This window comes from Pseudochaenichthys georgianus, chromosome 19 (genome assembly GCF_902827115.2).
Source record: "Pseudochaenichthys georgianus chromosome 19, fPseGeo1.2, whole genome shotgun sequence".
Classification (NCBI taxonomy): domain Eukaryota; kingdom Metazoa; phylum Chordata; class Actinopteri; order Perciformes; family Channichthyidae; genus Pseudochaenichthys; species Pseudochaenichthys georgianus.
Genome location: NC_047521.1, coordinates 2,929,107 through 2,954,188, shown reverse-complemented (window position 1 = coordinate 2,954,188; position 25,082 = coordinate 2,929,107). Strand labels below are relative to the sequence as shown.

The following is a 25,082-nucleotide window of genomic DNA, read 5'->3' as shown; positions in this document are numbered from 1 at the left end:
CCTGAGAAAAGAGTTGAATAGAAAAAGAGTAATATAATCACTATGGATATGTAAAGATAGTTTTTAGTTCAATCAGGTTTCATACATATATTTTTATATAATGAAAATAACCAAAACTTTTATGAAAAGTCCCTATGTGTAGATGATTTAGTAGGGCAATAATATGATTGTAAATGTAAATGGATTACTATTGTTGTAGGGAAATATGTAAAACAAGTTGATAATGGTTGAGCATATATTTCTTCTCTGTCTGACCATCTCTGAATTAAATATAATCATTAAACATAATGTCACACCAGGAAACAATTATTAGGACTTCCGCACAGAAAAGTTCATATTATATCAAATAATTAAGGAAATAGATTGGGTCTCACAAAGTTTTGAGTTATTCACATATTAAGTAATACAGTGATATGTAATTTGAGTAACATTTCAGAAACAAATATAATTTGACTTTTGCTTTCAGTCCACGTCAACTACCCGACTGTCACTGCTTCCTGATCAGGGAGAGCATACGCCTCTGGCCATTTTGTGAAATAGTCTATGGCGGTGAGGACGTAGCGGTTACCCCTGTTTGACAGAGGTAGCGGCCCACCACATCAACTGCTACTCTCTCCATTGGGACCCCCACGGGAAACTGTTGCAGCGGAGCATGGGAACGACCCTTACGAGCCATACAAGGGTCACAACGGCGACAGAAGACTTCCACATCCCTCCGGCACTGCCTCCAGTAGCAGCCCTGGCGAAGGCGGCGGAGAGTCTTAGTGACGTCAAAGTGCCCAGAGCCTGCCGTTCCATGCATGGCCTTGAGTACAGCCTCTTGCAGACCCTTCGGGACCACCACCTGCCATCTCTTCTCCCCCGTTGCTGGCTCCTTCCACGCACACTGTAGTACGCCCTGACACCGACGCAGAGCCTCAAACTGAGACCACAGCCCCTTGGTTGCTTTGGAGAACACTGCCACTTCGTCCCACGGTGGCCGCTGCTGCGCCTCGACCCACTGCAGTACAGACTGTAGGTCTGCGTCCAGCTCTTGCTGTTGCTTCCACTCTGCCACGTCCACTGTCTGGAGCTCCCGGCAAATAACCTCTTCAACTTGTCGAGCTGCAGCACAGACGGTGTCCTCCTCAAGCAGCTCCTCTTCACGGGTCTCTCTCCTCTCACAGTAGTGGCATCCGCCGGCGGCACACGGGCGGCGGGAGAGAGCATCTGCATTTGTGTGACGCACCCCAGCCCGGTGCTCCACCATGAAGTTGAAAGCTTGGAGCTCTTCTAACCACCTGACGACCTGCCCTTCTGGCTCCTTGAATGTCATGAGCCACTGTAATGCAGAGTGATCACGCCTGGCCACACAGGTAGTATTTAAAGTGCCTGATGGACAGCACCACTGCCAAGAGTTCCCTGCGAGTGACGCAGTATCGTCGCTCTGCTTTGTTGAACGCCCGGCTGAAGTATGCCACCACCCGCTCCCCCTCTGGTGTAGTCTGGGGGAGCACTCCGTCTACACCCACGCCGCTAGCGTCTGTGTCCAGGGTGAATGGCAGACTGGGGTTGGCTGGGGCGAGAACCGGGGCCTCACTCAAGGCACGCCGAAGGCTGTCAAACGCTGCTTGACATGGCTCAGACCACAGGAAATCAAAATCACTGTCCTTCTGTAGCAGCTGGAACAGATGTGCAGAAGTGCAAGCAAAACCCCGTAAAAAACTTGCTGTAGTACGAGGCCAGGCCCAGGAAACTCTTCAGCTGCTTCTGGTTGCGAGGATTTGGCCAGCCTAACCGCCTGCACTTTCTCTTGCAGGGTGCCGATGCCTTCGCCCCCCACTTTGTGGCCCAGGAAAGTGACCTCTCTCTGCATGAAATGGCACTTACTGTATCTGGGTGTAGCTTCAAGCCAGCGGCTCTGATCCTTTCCAGCACCACTCTTAGAGATCAAATGAGCTGCCATTCACCAGGATGTCATCCAGGTAAACCAAGCACTGCTGGCGGGGGATACCAGACAGCACCCTGTCCATCAACCGCACAAAGGTGGCAGGGGCATTACAAAGCCCAAAACTGAGGACCTTGAACTGCCATAGCCCCCGGTCGGTGCAGAAAGCAGTTTTTGGTCTGGCCTCTGGGGCAAGAGGGACTTGGTAATACCCACTGCGGAGGTCCAAGGAAGAGAACCACGACGACCCTGAGACCAGGTCCAGGGACTCATCGATGCGGGGAAGGGGGTACGAATCCTTCTTGGTGACCCCGTTCACCGGCCTGTAAGGCAAGGCAAGGCAAGTTTATTTATATAGCACTTTTCAACACAAGGCAATTCAAAGTGCTTTACAAAAAATGAAAGACATTAAGAAAATGGCATTTAAAATCAGTCATTAAAAAGAAAAGCTAATAAAAAAATACATGGATAAAAGTTACAGTGCATTCTAAGATATGAATAGTTCAATTAAACATTAAAAGCAAAAGTACATGGATAAAAGTTACAGTGCAGTCTAAGATATGAATAGTTCAATTAAAAGCAGCGACAAAAAGAAAAGTCTTCTTGCTGGATTTAAAAGTAGTCAGAGTTGCAGCGGACCTGCAGGTTTCTGGGAGTTTGTTCCAGATATTTGGAGCATAATAACTGAACTCTGCTTCTCCATGTTTAGTTCTGACTCTGGGGACAGAAAGCTGACCAGTCCCTGAAGACCTGAGAGATCTGGATGGTTCATAATTTAGCAGGAGGTCAGAAATGTATTTTGGGCCTAAACCATTCAGTGCTTTATAAACCAGCAGCAGTATTTTGAAATCTATTCTTTGACACACAGGAAGCCAGTGTAAAGACTTCAGAACTGGAGTGATGTGATCCACTTTCTTAGTGTTAGTGAGGACTCGAGCAGCGGTGTTCTGAATCAGCTGCAGCTTCCTAATAGATTTTTTAGTGAGACCTGTGAAGACACCATTACAGTAGTCGAGTCTACTGAAGATAAAAGCATGGACACGTTTTTCCAAATCCTGCTGTGACATTAGTCTTTTAATCCTAGATATGAAGCTTAGCGCAAGTTCAGACAGGAAGACCTATCACTCCGTATTGCTCGTCATGGCAATACTCGCTCCCTGCACTAAAAGACAGGGAGCGCCACTCCTCAGCTAACCTATCACTCCCCTCCATTTACAAGCCTAATGATCGCACCTGTTAATCCCTCTATATATGCTCTCCCCTTTCCTATCAGCTGTCTTCCAGGTGTCAACGCGCAAGCAGCAACAGGGCTTCTTCCCAGCTCCAGGCATTATTCATCAGCTCCGCAGTCTGGCGGATTAAGCTACAGGCGGCGTTCCCCAGTCGGCTAGCGGTTCCAGCCGGCCGCCCCGCAAACCCGGACGCGGGAGGAAAAGACAAGGAAATCGGGCTCCACGGAAGTTCCTCCGGCTTAATGGAAACGGGCTACTTCACCCAAACAACTGACGCACGCCTTCAGTCTCTCAAGAGGGCATCACTGGCTCAAATGCGGCGCTTCTGGCTTCACGCGGAACGGGTCCTCATCGTATGCGAAGCTTTACCCATTCTAGCTTCAACCACAACCCCTCCTGCAGGCAGGCAGGGCTCAAGCTACATCCCATTGAAGCTACTTCCTCCTGCGCCTCACCCTAAAACAGGCGTCAGGGTAGCGCTGGCAAGAGGCAGTTGCAGCAAATTCACGAGATGTTTCGTTATATTGTCATGATGTATTTTCGATCAGACGAGATCTCTCTCCCCGGTCTGCGTGCGAGGGGGCGGGGCAGTTTACACACACGCAGCTGCTACATGCAGCGGAGCACACTGCGGAGGTGGCGGAGAGAACGCGCTCCGAGGTGTGGTTAAACTTTACCCGTCTCGACGTGGAGAATGCTCGTTGCCAAAAGTGCAATAAGAGTTTAGCAATTTGTCTAAACATTTATCAAAAGTGCAGCACATTCAGACAGAGGAATGCACCGTTTTCGACTGTCTAGCAGCTCTGTAGCTCCATCCACGAGTAACGTTTCCACGTCAGGTGTCATGTTAGGAAATTAGAGGTAACTGAGTATTTATTTTGTTAAAAAAAAAAAAGAACAGCTGTGGGGAGCAGGGCCACACCTCCCCTTTCTGCCCTTCAGTGCCTCTCGCCGGGCCTAGAGTCTTTCCCACGCTGTTTTCCGGGAATAATAGTCAAAGCCGTCAGGTGCAGCATAGGCAAGACGAGAAGATTTGTCATAACTTTAACGAAAACGTCTGCTCCCACCCATATTGTACATTCCTCCACATCTGCAGTTCTGCAAGGACGCTCATCCGAGGTCTGTATGCCCCAGGCGCAACCGCAGCTTTGCCAGTACCTCGCGCCAGGAACCACCTGGCAAATAATCTTTCGAACCACCCCCCCCTACCCCCATTAACGCCACACATTAGCAGCGGCCGTATCTACTAACTCAGACACTCAATGAGTCTTCTTTTTTTTGTTTTTTATTCACGGATGCTGCCCATCCGTGGTTTTGGGGGGTTTCTTTCAGGGAGAAAGAGAAGTTCACGTAAGATGATAGACAGTCTAATCACCCAATCAAGTGCATCAATGTCTCATCGTGGCGTAATTAAACTGCTAATTAAGCTAGTCCCATATCATGGGTCATGTTTCAGTATTTACCTAAGCATACATAATGTTATGCCGCGCATATTGCACTCATTTATATTGGTTTCACATGGCTTACGATAAGCCAGGGTATAACATTCATGTATCATTGTACTCAAGCTAACAGCTGCATTACATTGTCTACATCTCCCTCTTCGCCCGGACATCGACTCGTGCCGGCAATCCAAGATCTCTCCAGTTTACCTATGGTAAACATGCATATAACTGGTGGTGGTGTCTTAATAGCATTTCAGGGCTTCGTCCAGGATAGGTGCAGCAACCCTGCCGCAATCAAGGTAATTATTCCTCATCCCTACAACAACCAGACGGCCATCCAAGATCTCTCTTACCTGGTATTTATGCATTTTAGTGGTAGTGTTCATCTGTGTATGTTTAACCCTGCATCGCAGGTCATCGATCATCGTGTCAGCAATGTTTAGTGGTAGTGTTCACGTAAGCCCGGCGCTGATTCTGGCCGTCGACTTCCGGGTCAGCATCTTATGATGTACAGTAAGCCCGGCAGCGATTCCGGCCGTTGTTTAGTGGTAGTACGTAAGCCCGGCACTGATTCCGGCCGTCGGCTCTCGGGTCAAGCATTTTATGATGTACAGTAAGCCCGGCAGCGATTCCGGCCGTTGTTTAGTGGTAGTATGTAAGCCCGGCACTGATTCCGGCCGTCGGCTCTCGGGTCAAGCATCTTATGATGTACAGTAAGCCCGGCAGCGATTCCGGCCGTTGTTTAGTGGTAGTGTTCTCGTAAGTCCGGCGCTGATTCCGGCCGTCGACCTTTGGGTCAGCATCTTATGATGTACAGTAAGCCCGGCAGTGATTCCGGCCGATTGTTTAATCCACATGTTAATCTCTCATTTCATCCATAGATCACCGCAGTCAGCCCACAAGACGTTCCGGAACCTCTGCCCAGGAGCCAGCGCTCAACCCGTCAGGATTCCTCCCCTGCATCTCCTCTCTCTCTCTTAAATAGAAGCCCCCTAGAAAGGCACCTTGAATCAGCCAGGTTTTTTATGAGGAAGGGCTTAGCCGCGTCCACCCTCAAAACATATGATTTCGCTTGGAGAACGTTTGCGACGTTTTGCTTTTCCGTAGGCATCACACTTAAACCTGTTCTCATCTCCACCGTGTGTGCCTTCATGTGCTACTGCGCCACTGATCGCCACCTCAAACCCCAATACATCCGGGGCCTCTTAGCAGGAGTTCAGTTTAACGTTCGCTGTTCCGATCCCGGCTTTCCCAGCCTGTTCGCAAACCAGTCAGTCAAACTCATCCTCAAAGGTCTCATTAAAACTTTTCCCCCCGTCTTAGGCCGGAGACGCCCTATTACACTCTCCACTTTACGCCTCATGCTCTCCAAACTTAGAAGTGGGTTATTCTCCCCTTATATCGATGCGCTACTCGATGCTCTATTTCTCCTAGCTTTTTATGCCTTTCTCAGACCAGGCGAATTTACCACAGCTTCCCTTACTTTCGATTCCAATCGAGACGTCAGCTTTTCTGACATATCCTTTCATGCTAGCCACTTTAGCTTATATCTTAAACACTCCAAATGCGGCGGCGCCTGCTCCGTCATCGCCGCCCGCATCGACTCCCAGTTCTGCCCTTATAAGGCCATGATCAAATTCCTACAGCTTAGACCTACCTCTAATCCTCTCTCGCCATTATTCCTTATCTCAGGGAATTTTCCTTTAACTCAACAACAGTTCAATGTCTATTTAAAACAAGTCCTCATTAAATCCGGGTTATCACCCCTTCTATACACGGGGCACTCCTTTAGAATAGGCGCAGCTACTTCCGCTGCTAATCAAGGTGTCTCATCCTCATCCCTGCAACAACTCGGACGGTGGTCCTCCTCCGCTTTCTCATCCTACATTCGCCCTGACCTCAATGCCGTGCTGGCTATCCAAAGGTCTCTTGAACCTTAACAAATTGGTACGTATGCATATAACTGGTGGTGGTTCTTAGCATGTCAGCACGTATGTCACCCCGCGGCTCATGTTTATTTCTGCATATCTAACCCTGTATGTCCAGGCTGTAAAACCTCTGGGTCTGTATAAATGTGTCCCTGCTAAGGCAGGTTGCCCCGCACGTTCGGGAAGCCCTGCACGTTCCGGGCGCCCCGCACGTCGGGTCGCCCGGTGCGTCCGGGATGCCCCGTTCGCCCGGGATGCCCCGTACGTCCGGGACGCCCTGTATGTCCGGGATGCCCTGTATGTCCAGGATGCCCCGTTCGCCCGGGATGCCCCGTACGTCCGGGACGCCCTGTACGTCTAGGATGCCCCGTATGTCCGGGAAGCCCTGTATGTCCAGGAAGGATGCCCGGGAGGCATCAGTCGTTTAAATTCTCACATGTATTAACCTCTCCTTTCCATCCATAGATTTCCACTGCATCCCACAAGGTAAGATTCTTCACATTCAGTACTTCATACTTCATTCTTTTGGGGGTTCATCGGAAACGGTTCTTCCCTTCCCGATTGACATCCTACAAAACCTGGGCCTAATTGCCAAAACACCATTTCATTCACTTGTTATAAACTGTCATCATTATGTTTCATTTATATAATGTGACCGATAATAAATATGTATTCCATACATCACGTCTCTCCTGATTGAAATGAAGCTTAGCGCAAGTTCAGACAGGAAGACCTATCACTCCGTATTGCTCGTCATGGCAATACTCGCTCCCTGCACTAAAAGACAGGGAGCGCCTCTCCTCAGCTAACCTATCACTCCCCTCCATTTACAAGCCTAATGATCGCACCTGTTAATCCCTCTATATATGCTCTCCCCTTTCCTATCAGCTGTCTTCCAGGTGTCAACGCGCAACCCTCCTCCACCCCTTCGCCTCCTGCTTTCAACTCAGGGCCAAGCTTAACCTTCTCCCTTCCAACCGGACCAAACCACTTATCACCACCACCAGTGTCTAGACCCAGGGGGGTTCATCGGAAACGGTTCTTCCCTTCCCGATTGATATCCTACAAAACCTGGGCCTAATCGCCAAAACACCATTTCATTCACTTGTTATAAACTGTCATCATTATGTTTCATTTATATAATGTGACCGATAATAAATATGTATTCCATACATCACGTCTCTCCTGATTGAAATATTCTTTAGGTGATAGTAGGCTGATTTAGTAACTGTTTTAATGTGACTGTTGAAACTCAGGTCAGAGTCCATGACTACAACTAGATCTCTGGCTTTATCTGTTGTTTTGAACATTGCAGACTGAAGCTCAGCGCTAACTTTTATACGTTCTGACTTGGCTCCAAAAGCCAGTACCTCAGTTTTATCTTTGTTTAATTGGAGAAAGTTCTGACACATCCAGACATTGATTTGTTCAATGCACTTACTCAGTGTTTGAATTGGAGCATAGTCTCCTGGTGAAATTATTACGTAAATGTGTGTGTCATCTGCATAGCTATGATAACTTATTTTGTTGTTCTTCATTATCTGAGCCAGTGGTAGCATGTAGATGTTAAAGAGAAGAGGCCCCAAGATGGAGCCTTGAGGAACCCCACATGTCATATTTGTCAACTCAGATGTGTATTTACCTATAGAAACAAAGTTGTTTCTATCCTTTAAGTAGGATTCAAACCAATTTAGAACTGTTTCCGAAAGTCCCACCCAGTTTTCCAGTCGGTCTAGTAATATGCTGTGGTCAACAGTGTCAAATGCAGCACTGAGATCTAATAATACTAACACTGAAGTTCTGCCACTGTCTGTGTTTAAGTGGATGTCATTAAAGACCTTGACAAGAGTAGTCTCAGTGCTGTGGTTTGGACGAAAGCCTGACTGGAACACATCGAAACAGTTATTTAAATGCAAGAAATTACTCAACTGTTGAAAAACAACTTTTTCAATGATTTTACCTAGAAATGGCAGGTTTGATATGGGCCTGTAATTGTTCATTACTGAAGCATCTAGATTATTCTTTTTTAAGAGTGGTTTAATGACTGCAGTTTTCAGGGCCTGTGGAAAAATACCTGAGTGAAGAGATTTGTTTACTATATGAAGTAGATCTGAAGCCATGCAAGGCAAAACATCTTTGAAAAGTCCTGTTGGAATAATATCAAGGCAGCAGGTGGAGGATTTCAGAAGTTGTATAATGTCCTCTAGGTTTTTATCATTAATCTGATGGAATTGTGTAATGGTGTTTGAATTGATGTTAAGTGGACACACAGAGACAACACATTTGCTGTTCCTGATGCAGAGGCACTGACTGCTTGTCTGATTTTCTGAATTTTGTCAGTGAAAAAGGCGGCAAAATCATTGAAATTTGAATTGATTGAAATTCAGAGGCTACTGACACTGGGGGGTTAGTTAGTCTGTCGACGGTAGCAAACAAGGCACGTGCGTTGTTTTTGTTTTTGGTAATGATGTCAGAGAAGAACGATTGTCGTGCGTTTTTCAATTCCAAATTATAAAGGCCAAGTCTCTCTTTATAGATTTCAAAGTGAACCTGAAGATTTGTTTTTCTCCACCTGCGTTCAGCTTTTCTACATTCTCTTTTTTCTGTTCTCTGTAGTCTGAGCACAGCCGCCAGCCACCTGTCTTCTTTGGTACCATGACTACAGGTGCTGCCGTCGGAGGGCTCGATGATGTCTGCCTGCAGCATGCTCTGCACTTTCTCGTCACAAGCCTGCTGACGAGCCAGGGGAAGTCGGCGAGGACGACACTTGATGGGGCACGAGTCCCCTGTATCAATCTCGTGTTCTACCAGATGAGTTCGGCCCACCTCCTCCTCACTCATGGCGAAACTGCCCTGGAACTCTAGCAGCAGCTGCCACAATTGCTTTTGCTGCTCTGGATTAAGGCCACCACAGTTCTTCCTCCACACCTCCAATACTGCAGACTGAGCCTCTTCCACCCCAGTCTGGGGTAACTGGGGGGGACTGTGGTCGGGTGGCACAGGCCGGGGGTGACAGGTGTGGAGTTGTCCTGAGTGGGCGTCACCGGGAAAAAATCTAACATTTATCTAACAGCTACGTTTCCCACAGATCTTATTTGGAGCTATTTTCTAAAATCCTATGGAGAAATCTCATTGCTTTTTTGTGGAGGGAAGCCATGCGCAGCTTACTTCCGGGTTTTAGGATGCGTCACTGCAGCTCTCTCGTCTCCTCTTCACACACCACACTTTTCGCGGCACACGTACTTACAGCCAATCAGCTCTGAATTATGTGAGATGACGTATGGTGGGGATGGCAGCTCAGTGCCCCTATGGTCATTATTGTTTTGCCACACACATTAAATAGGAAAATATTGCTGCGCAGTGTAGTTGTTACAGTCACCATTCAGTTAGACCAGGGTTCTGCAACCTTTTTGACCAAAATAGCCATTTTGTTCCTTTTTCCCCAAAATTGTTTGTCTGGTGCCGCAAAACATATTTCATAGCTTGATAGCTTATAAAGTTGTATTTATTGTTATATCAGACAAAAACTACAGTTGTTTGCATTTATTAGGCTCTTTATTACATTATATAAAACTGTTAACCTTTAATAAGAAACAAATAACTCTAAAAATAATACACAGGCCTACTTTAAAATAAATTCAATCCAATCCAATCCACTTTATTTATATAGCACAGTTTAAAAACAGAGGGTTTGCCAAAGTGCTTCACAATGAACATAACATTATAATAAAATATAATATTACATGAATAGATAAAAAAGGACACATAAGAATAAATACAAGGCACATTATGGACAGACAGTAAAAGCATACAAATAGGTATGACATAGCTCAGACTGACTGGTAAGCGAGGGAAAATAACTTAATAACTTAAACACAGCACTTGGGGAGTCCTCTGCACAGTTGAAGGAAAAAATTGGGCCCACTTTGAAATATATAAAACATATAGCTGCACCCTAAAAAGAGTTGAAGGTAGGGTAGGTAAGAATGGAGAAACGAGCTCGAGTGCGCTAGAATTTGAAATTACACAACCGGGAAAAATCTGCCTCTTCCTTCAGACTTCCTCACAGAGCCCCTCCTCCAACACACGAACGCGCACATGTCCAATGAGGGCACGAGATAAGTTTGTGCACAGATGGAAGGCTGACAGGCAGGTAGGCCATCCAGTTATTTTAGCCGGGCCGGCTAAAATGATTGGTCGTGCTTTTTAAAGTGCTACAGCTTCCAGAGATAAAAAATGTTACGTATTTATTGTCAAATGTAATATATTCATTGCTATCGGGACATTAAGAGCATTCCATGGAATATAACGAAAAGTGTTTTCTAAAATAAATTACATACCCCATTGAATTATGACTGAAGATCGCCAGCTGTCTTCCTCTCCCGTGTTGTTCCTCGATACGTAAAGGCTGCATCAACTTTTACAACTTCTCTCTACATATCAGACATACCGGTAAACCAGCATCGTTTGCTGTGAAAGCAGATAACTCTGTCCACGCAGAATTAAACCCTCTGTGTTCCTCCGGTACTTTTCTTTGATTTATCCATAGTTCGCTCATCGAGCCGGGGGTCAGGTTATTCGCCTGCAAGGAAAGGCAATAGTGCGGGACCGTAGCAGGATGTGATGGATATTTGAGTTGACCTCATTAAAACCGTTTTGTTTTTTATTTATGTGTCACAGTATCACCTCAAAATACAAGATACGAAACATTTTCAACCATGCAAGAAAATCTAAATAGTCCTACAAATACTTTTATTTTATTTCCTTCTTATTTTTGTCTAAGCTCAAGGAAGCCAGAGCAGAAACGCAAAATCCCAGGAACTAAACGAGAAAAGTACGGGGAAAAGTCCTCCGGTGTAAAAGCGCCTATTGATTCAGTAATTCACACATAGCACAGCATTTTGTTGTAGTTGTCTAAACCACTTTGATTAATTTTACTGTAATTTTTGTTTTCAGAGAGTACTGGAAATGGATGCTGATGTCATCAGACATGAATTAATTTGTTTTGACGAGGCTGGCGTCAACCTCACAAAGACCAGGAGAAGGGGTAGAAACATTATTGGTCACAGAGTCATCATAGATGTCCCTGGCCAACGTGGTGGAAACATCACAATGTGTGCTGCTATCACACAAAATGGTGTCCTCCACCGCCATGCCCACCTTGGTCCATATACCACAGCCCACATTCTAACATTTCTGGACAGACTGCACCACATTTTGACCCAGGCAGACCATGTTCATCATGCAGAGCAGCCTAGATATGTTGTGGTATGGGACAATGTCAGCTTCCATTGTGCTGTCTTAGTCCAAAACTGGTTTGTTGAGCACCAACAATTCCGCCTACAATATCTTCCACCCTACTCTCCATTTCTCAATCCAATTGAAGAGTTCTTCTCGGCATGGCGGTGGAAGGTGAATGACTGTCGGCCCTATGAGCGCATGCCTCTTCTGCAGGCAATGGAGGAGGCATATGATGACGTGAATGTGAATGCTATCCAGGGCTGGATACGTCACTCAAGACGCTTCTTCACTCGCTGTTTAGCCAGGGAAAACATCGCCTGTGATGTGGATGAGGTGCTGTGGCCAGACCCTGCTAGGCGGCGAGATGCAGCCTAAGCATTTTTTCCTTTCCTTTGTTTTTTGCTCAAAATATTTTCTGTATGACAAAATGGACCAAGAGTCTCTTTAAATAAAGCTGATGATGATGATGTATATTTTTGTACTCTAAGTTTTCTTTCTATCTACTGTATTTGACAGAAGCATCATTTTTGTTTTCTGATAGTTGTTAGTTTTTTCACTTTCACTATGTGCTGAGATGCATGTTGCACAATGTTATTTTTTGAATAAAATGTGATTTTATTCAACAACTCATTTGTATTTCTTCATTTACTGTATTTATGTATACTCAAGCAATCTTTCTCTGAAGAAACCTCTATGTACAGAGCCCATAAAAGTGCTTTAGATTTTGCTCAGCAGTGTGTAGTTGGGTGGTCAAACAATCTAGTATTATGAATGAAGTGTGTTATATTTGGTGCGTGTTTATGTAGTTTTGAGTGCAGTTCTTAATTTAGCTGGAGAAATTAGGTGTTTTGCACTTTGGGTGTATGGTTTTGTGAATTGTGTTTAGTGTTCTGAGAAACTGAGCAATTTAAAAAAATATGTGTTAGCAATCGAGAAAAACTGTATTTGCAGCGTAACGGTTAAAGCTGTCTTTTCCATTTACTGTATCCAATAGAGAGCATACTTTTGGTTCATACATATGCAACTGTGTTTTCTATGCATACATTTTGTTGTGGAGAGAAATATAAATGTTTTGTTTCAACAGAATATTGGTGTTTCTGCACATTTTTCTGTAGTGCATAATTTTCTACATACAGAAAAAAGCCCATAAAAGTAAGTGTGCTGGACCTCCGATTTACACATGAGGCGGTAAGCAGCAAAAAAGAGGAGCTCCCGGCCGAATAAGTTAAAAAAGGAAGAAAACCCCTTTAAATGCAATTCGAAGTTGGAAGAATAGGTCATGAGCAAATCACTAAGTAAGAAAGGAATGGAGAAAAAGACGAAAGTTGAAAAACAGTCGGGAAAGATGCAGGTCCAGACGGAACACAGACAGCAGCTAACGGCTAACGAAACTAAAGCTAGCAACGACGAGCAACCTAGCTGGGTGTCGGCGCTGCAAACTAGCTTAGATGCTGAAGAAAACTGTGATGCTCCTCTTGCTTCCAGGAAAGAAACTTAAAATAACGAGACTAATGGAGTCTCTGAAAAGGTTCAAATGGGTACTTTAATTAAAGGAGACCTATCATGCTATATTTAAATGATATAGTGTATGACCATACCTATATAAGGTATATTTATACATTTTATTTTTCAAAATACTAAACAGATCATTTTTTAGACATGCCTCGTTTCGCTCATTTTCGCTCTATTCCAAGCCCGTCTTTGAAAATTCTGAGCAGCAGCTGACCACGCCCCCCTGCAGAAGAGCAGGCATGAGCCGGCGAGAGTCACGTTACCATGCTTGCTGTGATTACGAGTGTGGAATAAACATGTCATCTCAGAGCAAAGCATGTGTTCAAGCATATTATCAATTTGATCCAGAAACTGACCCTGAAGCAGCGGAGGTTTTGGTGGAGGTGCAAACATCTCGGTTGCAGCAGGACGTTTCTGAATGGTTAGCTGACAAGCTGTTGTCCCTATTTATTTTACTCTGTTACGATGCTTGCTCCTTATTCCGTTCATATTTTGGCTAATTAGCAAGAATGCAATGTGTACAGTTTGTAACGCAAAAACAGCGATATATATATATATATATATATATATTTATAAAGGGAGACATTCATATTTTCAGCATATATACAATGGCCTCATTGCGTTTATTAATAGTTTACAGTCCTTTTCTTCCAACATCGTGCAATAACCGTTGGAAAGTTGAATAACTTAGGATGATAAAAAGTATAACTCCAACAACACCTCAGTTGTCAGCAATGTGTGTAGTTTCATGTGTTTTTAAAAGCTCAGTTATTGACTTCTTTGTGCAAATTGCGCCACGATGCCTTCTGAACGGAGAATGTGTGCTGCATGGAGATACCACAGGTAACATTTTTGACAGCTTTACTAAGTTGTCTGTTTAAATACATTTTTCACATGTCATTCAATATATGTTTATCACAATGTGTCAAGACGGATGCAGTAACTTGAGGACTCTGTAACCTGTATGGTGGAACCATCCTGGATTGGAGCCTGTGTGCCTAAATGTGTTCTCCCTGCAGAATGAGCTGAACATGGTGGACTACAGTTGAGACAAATAGAGCAGTGAGTGGTTTGTTTGTTTTGACTAAAATTGTAAAACGAATGCTAATATTGTTCATGGAAATAAATACTGGTGTATATGGCTTTATGCAATCTTTCATTCTGTCATTGTACATGTACTATTATATTATATACTACACAGCAATGGCATAACACACCCATGTGTACAACAAAAAGGTCCACAACCTTATGCTTTTGAAATCAGAATATTCTTTACCCATCCAAACATGAATAACATGAATAATCACGACACATTTTGATAGTTTTACAGAAGCTTTGTGAGCTGGTGCTGGGGCTTCCTTGGACGCAGGATCAGAGTGGTGATTCCGGCCTGCGTTGTCCTCAGGATACGCAGGGAGTTTCCTGATCCGTGAAATGTCGATGTTGGGTTCAGACAGCAGCCAAATTGAACCGTGTAGCATACCCGGCGATGACCTCCTCCCTGTCAGGTCGCTCATAATGGTGCAGGATCCACAAAGACTTGGTCGAAGATGAGGTCCATCAAGTTGGCCACGTTGGGCTGTGCAATGGTAAAAAAAAGCACAACAAAAAATGTGGTTTAGATTAGTATATGCATGTAAAAAACTGAAACTTCTTTCTAATTTTTTTATTTTATATTTGTAAATAGTTGTATAATAAATATTTTAAACACTTACGGAATGTGGAGTCAGTCTTTACTGGTTTTGCTCTGCATTCTCCCTTCCTGGCCTTTGGGAACTGCAGTTTATACAGAGGGTTTCCAGTGGATGTAGTGGCGTGTGCACGCTCAGCGTTTCTGCCAGGTACAGTCTTTCATTTCCGCTATGATAAAAAAAAATGTAAATAATAGCAAAGGATGTACAAATTGTCACTAATTAGTAAGTATGTGAGGTGCTGGCCTGTAAAGAAGAACACATAGTTAGAACAAAATCATCTCAACTTAGTATTCAGGATGAGAAAATACTATTTGGATAAATATAGTCTGAAATCCCAAAAGATGGGGCTAAAACTCTATTTAGCAAAGCTCTTTGCTTAGCCTTTTCCAATCCGAGTTAGTTTTGAACCGTAACGTGCATGCTGTGTTTCTGACTCAATGCAGGTGATGTGTTGGAGAGGGGCTGAGCTCAGTAGACTGACTGTAATGAGTGCTAGCCACTAATTAGCCTGTTGCTAGAGGTAAGGCCTTGTCAACAACAACAGACCAACGGGGCTTTAGCTCAGTTTTACTCGTGGTGTGTGTCCCCCCTCGCATACATACAGTGTTGTATCCTAACACACCCCCATTTATATTCATGTGCGCAAACAAGTAAACACACAAAAGCTTTTACATATAACGCTGCAAAACATGGCATGTCTCATTAGCGTAGCGTAGCGTAGCGTAGCTTACAGATCGATGATATCTGATCGTTCTTACAGACTACAATCACAAAAGCTTTTACATATAACGCTGGAAAAAACGGCACTTGCCTACAGAAGATTACGTTTGTTATTATAACTTACTCAATATGATTTTAGAGGATACAAAATACTAATAAATAGGAGAATAAATACTTGTGTTATCGCCTAGGTCGTGGCTGTACAGCCTTCACACAGATCGCCATTACGGCAGTATGTCTGAACATGTTAGCAAATGCCTGATAATTCAAATAAAAGACAAAGCAAAGACTGCGGAGCGTACAAAATAAAATGCTACAAAAATATATAAACACCTAACCGATTACTATTTGGGTTTGAGGCGACATTGATACGACGAAGCTACATGCTACAAGCTAGAGATAGCTTTATCAGGAAAAACACCACTAAATAAAAACTTACAGATTCAAAATTGGATGTGTCCTCACTGGCCTGGTCCCGGATGGTTGGTATTGATCCCGGGTTTAGCATTAGTTTGGAGGCATATCCCTGTCCCGAGTCTTGCAGCCAACAACAGCACAACGTTTAACTGGCTTAGACATCCTGGCAAGAGCAGGCAAAAACACAGATGTGGGTTGATTTAGCCTGCCGATAGCCTATATGCGAATGAGAGGTTTGGCAATGCACGTGGCCGTGGCTCATTCCCCTGATAGGTGGAGAGTTGACCAATAAGCGGAGCACGTCTTTGTGACGTAGAAAAGTATTGAGATCTGGATCCGTTTTTTTCAGATCCGTTGCAGCCCCTTTTTTAGAGATTTGGCGAAGGAGGAAAATAGAGAGGGTTGTGTTTTCTGACACTTGGTGAGTTCCCTGGAACACCGGGGACACATATTCATGTATAAAGGTGCATTTTGCATGATAGGTCCCCTTTAAGTAACGTGGTAATAGAACAAGCAGAAGGTAATGAAGAGACAAAAGCCGGCGTTGTCTCTGATGTGGCTGCAGTGAAGGAGAGAGCAAGCTGTGCTCAGCCGTCTGGTTTTATCCTCTTCCGTGCTGTGAAGGAGGGGGCCGCCCGCCTCAGTCTTCAATGTCCGACATCGCGTTAAACAGAGGATTTCGACATTTTACATTCATTGCTTACTTTCACACGCCTTTTCTTCTCCTTATCTCTTTCATGGCTTTTTATTTAAAAAAATGTACCCGGATGTCGTCATATGCTACCCCATAGACATATAAAGAGTAGACGCCGCATTGGCTGCTGGGGCGCAAGAAATACGGCCGCCATCTTGGACCGGTCATCCTACCCATATTGTACAGACATTCTACCCAGAGACAGCAGAGGTTTCAAGATGCCAGAGCACTGTGCAGCATATTGCTGTGCAAATCGGCGGACGATTGCGAACAGGGGTCGGGGGATTACTTTTCACAAGTAAGATTCAACATTATAATTGGTTGTATTTTGTAAATATAATATTATTGTACTGTATTGATGTCCGCCAGCGAAATCGTAGCCAGCAAACATTATGTTCATGGCCAACTGAGACTTTATAAATCGCTGCTGTAACAAGTGAATTTCCCCGTTGTGGGATGAATAAAGTAAAATCTAATCTAATCTATCTAGGAAGAAGAAGGAAGAAAATAAGCTTGACCTCCTTAAAATGTTTTTGTGTTGACTCTCAAATCTCCCGTTTTTATTTTGAAGGTTTCCCAAAGACAAAGATATGAGGAAGAAGTGGGAAGTTGCTTTGAGGAGGGACGGGTTCACTGCAAGCGAGTCATCCGTGATTTGCAGTGAGCATTTTAAGCAGGACGAGTTTGACAGGACAGGACAGATTGTCCGACTCAGAGATGGTGTTATTCCCTCCATCTTCAGCTTCCCGGTTCACCTCCAAAGAGTAGGTGTATCATCATACGGTTATTAGCATTCATAAATGTAAATATTCTATTATCAATAACGTGTGTGTGTGTGTGTGTGTGTGTGTGTGTGTGTGTGTGTGTGTGTGTGTGTGTGTGTGTGTGTGTGTGTGTGTGTGTGTGTGTGTGTGTGTGTGTGTGTGTGTGTGTGTGTGTGTGTGTGTGTGTGTGTGTGTGTGTGTGTGTGTGTGTGTGTGTGTGTGTGTGTGTGTGTGTGTGTGTGTGTGTGGTATTATTATTATTCTGCTTCTTCATTTTAGCCGGAAAAGGGCAGGACTACGTCTACTTCCAGAAAAGCTGAAGAGAGCCTGTCTGTGGCCCCTCAGGACGACCCAGAAGCTTCAACCTCACACTCACAACCTCAGCCTGATGATGTGAGTATTTCTATTTTCAACATCATATCATAATGGTCCTAGACAAAGTCAAATCTCTCTTGTTTGCTGCCACTCATATTAAACACACTCACACATAAACCCATACACACACAATTGAAGACATGTTGAACATGCATTCCTGGCACACTCACACACGCGCACACACACACACACACACACACACACACACACACACACACGCATGATGCTGGCAGTGGCTTTGACAGGTGATGACCATAAGAAAGAATGTGGGCCATACTCTAGTTGTGTCAAAGTGATGTGTGTGAAGTGAAACATCACTCAAACCATGTTCATCCCTCGTTCTACTAGGATCATAGCGATGTCTCGCCTGCTTCTCCTACTGCTCTTAAGGCCAGACTCAATGAAGCTTTAGCAAGAGTGGAGAGTCTCGAGCGAGAGAGGAAGAATGCCATGGCTAGAGAAAAGAGGGCAGAGACCACAGTGAGGAGTCTTTTGGGGGATTTGAGGGAAAAGAACCTCATTAATGAAGAACTCAAAGAGGCTTGATTTTTACTCAGGTAAGATGAAAGTAGCACTTTGAAATGCATGTACATCTTACTCTTACACTCTTTATTAAACTCCTTTGTTATTATATGAAGGGGACTTATTAATTTTTTCTCATACAATTTCAGATCTTCAAATAGACTTGAAGGCAAAGCAGGGCCATGAGTACTCCAAGGACCACAGAGAATGTGCCCTCACACTCCATCTACATGGTCCAAAGGCATACAAATACCTCAGAGAGACTACAACAAAAAGGTAGTCTTAATGTTGTTCAATTTCATTTTTGGAAATTACGGTTGCAAGTACGTTAAATAGCTACTTCTCAATTTGTTTACAGGTGGCTGTGTTCGGTGGATGGCAAGCCTGGCCTGAACAAGATGATGCTGGATATGCTGGAGAGAAGATCCCAGGAAGACCAGGCTAAATATGGATGTGTTGCACTCGTGTTGGATGACATGGCCATCAGAAAACATGTGCAATATAATCCACATAACCAGTCAATGTCTGCTTTTGTAGACATGGGTGATGGAAACAATGAGACCGATGCTGCTACTGAGGCTCTTGTGTTCATGGTGGTTGGCCTACACGGACATTGGAAGGCTCCCATTGCATATTACCTGACGAAGTCTTTGTCACCTGAAACACAAAGGGTCCTAATCTAAATCTAAAATCTAATCTAATCTATCTAGGAAGAAGAAAATAAGCTTGAATGCTTTTTAAAATGTTTTTGTGTTGACTCTCAAATCTCCCGTTTTTATTTTGATGGTTTCCCAAAGACAAAGATATGAGAAAGAGGTTCTCAGTCATGCTTTGGAGGGGCCGCATGCACGGGGCATTCGGGTGTCATGAGCAACTTTGTGTAAATATGGTTTGGGTGGGGTGGTGTCATGTTCTTGTGTTTAACTTGAACATTTACATTTTTTATATAGATGTAGAAGTACATTTTCATTTTTTATGACATAGATATTCATTTTTACTGATATATAACTTCTGTCTATGTATAATGTATTATTGTTTCTTCATTTTTCAACTTATTAAAATAGCTGAGTATAGGCCTACACAATCTGCTTCTCTATCATATATAGACCATTAGTGTTTTTTTATGTGTGTGTGTATATATTATATATCGTGTGTCTTTTGCAAAATACCTATCATACATAACATATCAAATACCAGAATATTCTATTGCTGTTAAGCCTACTATGAATATTAAAATACGCCGAATCATGTGTCCGGTATCATGCCTACATATATGACGTTTGCAGAAACCCCCCCCCGTGAAAATCAGTTTTGTATTCAGCGAGTTATGATTGATAAAATGCGCTGACACTTCATTGCGCCTGCCAGACAGATTACACTGAGTGGAGCGGGTGACCGGTCCAAGATGGCGGCCCCACGGCTCGTCAGCGCCAATAGGCAGCAGCGGTCGATGCGGCGTCTACTCTTTATATGTCTATGTGCTACCCACCATAGATATATATAAACACTAGATGGCTCATGGGAGATTTTCCAGCGTAGCTGACCGGCCGCCATCTTGCTACAGTCAACAGTTACTCTGATTCGCGTTATGGTAGCTGTTGTAAGGTGAGTGATCTGCACAAACATTCGCTGAAATCTTGACTGATTTACAAACGGTTTGGTTTATTATAAACATGATTAGCATGGCTATGATACAGGATGCTTGGACATGTTGAAATTGCAGCTTTTCTTTGTGTATGTGGTTGTATTTATTAGCTGGCTAATAACAAGAGGCTGTCAGTGAGACCTAGTATTACAAAGTTGACCCAGCAACTTTACACCAGTGGGAGAGGCAGAACTGCTCTTTCTTTCAACACAACTTAAGTTACACATGATTTATTCCAAGTGGTTTGGCTTGTTAAAAACATCTTGCATTATGATACAGGAATGTACAGGAATTTGCTGGCTTTGTGTTTACAGAAGTACCTGACTATGCCGGACTTTTGTGCAGCCTACGGATGCTCTAATCACCGCAGTCTGGAAACAAGAACCCGTGGGATCACCTTTCACGTGTAAGATATGACAATATTATGACTAAAATTAGGATAATCGTTAATTACTTAGTGGATGTATGTACATTACAAGTCCTGCTACACAGGATCAGTGGGGCTATGTGAGATAATAGTATTGCAATATTGTTGTTGACCCAGCCTCTTTAGAATATGTTGTTACCATTTCTTTACACAATTATTTAATGTTTCTATTGGACACCTTTTTTATTACTCTTAGTGTGGTTGTCTTATTCTTAAAGTAGGCTATACATACATGCATACATACCAAAAATATGATAATTTCGGTGTGTATTTTTGTCCTACCCTTAATGTTAAAGGAAAGAAGGGAGGAACATGTTGACAATAATTTATATATCTGGCTACCTTTCTCATGTTTTTAAGGTTTCCCAAAACCAAAGAGAGGAGGAGGCAGTGGGAACTCGCCCAAAGAAGGGACGGTTTTGTTTCCTGTGACAGGACACTGCTCTGCAGTGAGCACTTCAGGAGTGAGGAATTTGACCGGACAGGAGACGCAGCACTATGTTCCCCACATATGTTTATGTTTGCTCAGTCTAATAAACCCATAACATGGTTGTGAAAGAATACCAAAGCTGAGGCTGGACGGTGATTGATTGTTGGTGTGCCATGTGTTCTTCTTAATAATAATAATACATTTATTTTGGGGGGCCGCCTTTCATAACACCCAAGGACACATAGGATAGTTTATGTTTAAATTGTTCCCTATATTGCATAGGGACAATATAGGGAACAATTTAAACAGTGGATTTTGTGATATATCAGCCAGGGTGAGACAAGACAAACCACAAATGGACTACAGAAGGACACATGGCACAGTTTATATTATTCTTGGTCTTTTTTCAATAACATATTTCAAAGGTTCTGGATTTGTTAACAAATCTAGAAACTAAATACAAAACTAGGATGATATGAAGATCTCATGTCAAAAATAATTGTGATAAATTAGACAGAACTGGCCTGTCTGTGAGCACATTTTATGTTGGTTTGGTTCTTCTGATAAAGGTGTGAATATCTAAATAATATACCAACATATGCTATTGTCATTAGTTGTGTCCCTGTTCTTAAAGCTAAGGCATTGCTAAATTAACAACTCTTGGCTTACAGAGTGGTAACATGAGACCGATTTTTATATATAAAATATAAATGTATTTTAATTTTATAATTTATTTGAAATATTAACAATAAAATAAATGGAAATATATACACCGGCAAATATTTAATATAAATACCCTGTGTGTGTGTGTGTGTGTATAGCTATTGCTTTATCTGATTAATGTTATTTTCATATGAAAGTCCATGATTATAAGTATGCAGTATCATAACTACATCTTTGATGTTTATAAAAAACCAAACCGTTTGAAAATTGGTTGAAAATTGAGCAAGGTATCTATGCTACCCACGTCTAGGGTTGCCAACCGTCCCGTATTAGCCGGTGTCAGCATAGATATATATAAACACTAGATGGCTCACACGCGCTGCTGGCCAATGGAGACCGACGTTGCCACTTGGCCGCCATCTTGCTACAGGCAGTGCTCTCATTCATAACATTATGGTTTACTATTTAAATAACCATAGCTTGCTCAATTTTCAACCGATTTTCAAACGGTTTGGTTTTTTATAAACATCAAAGATGTAGTTATGATACTGCATACTTATAATCATGGACTTTCATATGAAAATAACATTAATCAGATAAAGCAATAGCTATACACACACACAAGGTATTTATATTAAATATTTGCCGGTGTATATATTTCCATTTATTTTATTATATTGTCAATATTTAAAATAAATTATAAATAAATTATAAAATTAAAATACATTTATATTTTATATATAAAAATCGGTCTCATGTTACCACTCTGTAAACCAAGAGTTGTTAATTGAGCAATGCCTTAGCTTGAAGAACAGGGACACAACTAATGACAATAGCATATGTTGGTATATTATTTAGATATTCACACCTTTATCAGAAGAACCAAACCAACATAAAATGTGCTCACAGACAGGCCAGTTCTGTCTAATTTATCACAATTATTTTTGACATGAGAACTTCATATCATCCTAGCGTTGTATTCTTTGAAATATGTTATTGAAAAAAGACCAAGAATAATATAAACTGTACCATATGTCCTTCTGTAGTCCATTTGTGGTTTGTCTTGACTCACCCCGGCTGATATATCACAAAATCCACTGTTTAAATTGTTCCCTATATTGCCCCTATGCCCCTGTAAGGTGTCCTTGGGTGTTATGAAAGGCGGCCCCCCAACATAAATGTATTATTATTATTAAGAAGAACAACTTGGTGTGGTGTGGACAGCAAATTCCTGTATCATAATGCAAGATGTTTTTAACAAGCCAAACCACGTGGAAGAAATCATGTGTAACTTAAGTTGTGTTGAAAAGAAAGAGCAGTTCTGCCTCTCCCACTGGTGTAAAGTTGCTGGGTGAACTTTGTAATACTAGGTCTCACTGACAGCCTCTTGTTATTAGCCAGCTAATAAATACAACCACATACACAAAGAAAAGCTGCAATTTCAACATGTCCAAGCATCCTGTATCATAGCCATGCTAATAATGTTTATAATAAACCAAACCGTTTGTAAATCAGTCAAGATTTCAGCGAGTTAAGAGTATTTTTGTGCAGATCACTCACCTTACAACAGCTACCATAACGCGAATCAGAGTAACTGTTGACTGTAGCAAGATGGCGGCCAGTCAGCTACGCTGGAAAATATCCCATGAGCCATCTAGTGTTTATATATATCTATGGGTGTCAGTACCAGATGTGTTCGGGGTACCAGATATGTTCGGGTGTATTTCCATCGCACCCGTCATCCGTCATATCCGTCTACTCACCTCCCTCTGCTCCCAGCGCTCTGCTCCCACACACCGGCCGTCTGCGGAACTGCAGCCGGAGGAACTCGGGACAGCTTGTTATGTGTGGGGTGCTCTGGTGGGGTCCCATGTACTTGTGCACATAAATAATGTTTCTAATTATTTACAATGAAAAAATATATATATTCTGCATTACTTTAGCCAACACTTTTATAAGGCCACTAGATTAGATAATTACGAAATGTGTAGATAGAATACATATCTTTCAGGTTGTTATTTTGTCATTATGTTTCATGTTTTATTTACCTTTTAGTATTTGTATATAGTATCTGAACTTTGGAGAGGAGTTGGGAGACACACGATACATTAAATCACATCTACAGATCAAGACAAAGCGAATGGAAGTACTCCCATACTCCTAGCGTGAAAATGTTTGTGAAAACGTGTGCAAAGTCTCCGAAAATCCTAAAAATAAGCTCATATTTGAATTCCCCATAAAAAAACAAATCATTCAGTAAAAACAAGGCCCCACTGATCATCTACTCTATAAAACGATTCCAGGTATGTCTGGCTTGAGTTTCTACCACCAGGGAAAGTGGACAAAAGTGCCCGAGATCAGCCTCTTAATTTACCCAGGGCCTAGTGCTTGGCTTTGGGCATGAAAATTCAGGAAACTCCCCTGAGTATTTTATTAAATATCTGAACTTTGGAGAGGAGTTGGGGGACACACGACACATCAAATCACATCTACAGATCAAGACGAAGCGAATGGAAGTACTCCTAGCGTGTGAAAATGTTTGTGAAAAACGTGTGCAAAGTCTCTAAAGACGGAGCAGTGGCTGTGATGCTAGCTTTGCGGCTAGCGGTTAGTTGTTGTTGTTTGAAGTTGTTGCTATGGAAACAACATGATGGAGAAAAAATGTATATCTTCTACATATAATAACGAACAAAGTAAAGAATGAAGTGTAGGCTATGCCTGTTTGAAGTTGTTGCTATGGAAACAACATGACGGAGAAAAGTATAATCTTCAACATATAATAACGGACAAAGTAAATAATTAAGTGTCGGCTATGTTTACATGTTCGGAATTTGACCATCATGGCCCTCTTCAGTTGCCGTAAAATATGACTGATGACGGATGCGACGGAAATACACCCGAACTGTTGGAGTCTACCGGACCAGGTCCGTCCTCCGCGCAGATCGTTTGGATATGGCCAGAGCAGGGTCGCCGTCCGGATCTGCCGATGACCTTTCTTAGTTCTGATGGAAAAGGAATTGTGTCCTAGACACTATTCTCTGTTAGCTGTACAAAACTAGACTTTGCACTCCAATGGATTGTTTCTTCAAATAAGCACTTTATTACACAGTTCAACAAAGATATATCAATCCATACTATACCACAAAACGCCAGCGCCTTGGACTCCTTCTTGAGTTCCCACCGTGACAAGCTCGTCAGTGTGAGATCCCAGTTGAAGTGAGTCTCGAATTCTGAATATATCTTGTTCTTTATAGTATTTGCTGTGAAGCCCCCACCTTTGGTGCTCTCTGTGCTGCAATCTGCCTTTTCTGCCCAGCAACACACAGTTTTAGCTAAGGTCACGGCCAGGGCCCTACTCCCTTTTCCTAATTTCGGTGTGTCTTTGTTACCTGCTTTAACTGGTTTTCTCACAAGACGGTTGCGCCTTTTGAAGGTCAGGGCCCCAC

At 42.9% G+C, this 25,082-nt stretch overlaps 1 long non-coding RNA gene across 1 annotated transcript; it reads left to right on the top strand.

Annotated features, from left to right (window-relative positions):
* The first annotated feature begins 19,985 nt into the window (after nt 1-19,985).
* LOC139435828 (uncharacterized) lies at nt 19,986-21,215 on the top strand. The gene is made up of 3 exons (XR_011645030.1): nt 19,986-20,076; nt 20,431-20,522; nt 20,904-21,215. It is a non-coding gene; the product is annotated as an uncharacterized lncRNA (long non-coding RNA).
* The last annotated feature ends 3,867 nt before the right edge of the window (nt 21,216-25,082 follow it).